Source organism: Aptenodytes forsteri, unplaced genomic scaffold, assembly GCF_000699145.1.
Source record: "Aptenodytes forsteri isolate BGI_AS27 unplaced genomic scaffold, ASM69914v1 Scaffold321, whole genome shotgun sequence".
Taxonomy (NCBI): domain Eukaryota; kingdom Metazoa; phylum Chordata; class Aves; order Sphenisciformes; family Spheniscidae; genus Aptenodytes; species Aptenodytes forsteri.
This window is the reverse complement of record NW_008795030.1, coordinates 133,586-134,261: the sequence shown is the minus strand read 5'-3', so window position 1 is coordinate 134,261 and position 676 is coordinate 133,586.

Here is a 676-nt window from a genome sequence, read left to right as displayed (position 1 = left end):
CCCCCTGCACCCCGCGGTCCCGGCGGCAGTGCTGGTCGTCCCTCCCTGGGAGGTGGCAGCTCCCGCGTTGACATCTGGCTCCGGCTCCAGTTTCCCAGAGGTGTTCGGTGCTCGCTGGGGTTGCGCCTGAGCTGCAGCCTGCTCAGCCCGGGGCTTTGGGGCGGCCGCGCTCTTTCCCCTCTCTCCAAGACGCCGTCTGCGCCTGCCGAGGGCTTGGTTCCCGAAGCTGGTGGCGGCGGCCGAGCTGCAGAGTGCTGGGAGCCGGGGGCCTCCTCCTCCCGTCGATACCTGTCCCAGCGCGGATCGATGCTGCGCTCAACCGGCCAGCGCTAAAACCTCACCATCAACTTTCTGCGCCGTTCCTCCCGCGCAGCTGCGGGAGCAGGGGATTTATCTCGCCACATCCCCTTTTAGACGGGGGTGCTTTGCGCTGTTGTTGCAACCAGAGGAGCGTGCGGCGGGACTCGGCGTCCGCGGCGGTTCCTGCAATCTCTTCCCTTCCTGAATTTCACCCTCCCGCAGCTGTAGCGGGACGAGGGGTTGGTGAACCTGCTCGCTAGTCCGTGCCGTGGGCTGCACCGGGGGCTTCTGCTTTCCCCGCTTCCCGGTGGGCTCGGCAGGTGCCGCAGGGTCCGAGCCGCCGGGCGGAGGCGCGGGGGGGCGCGGGTGTTCTTTT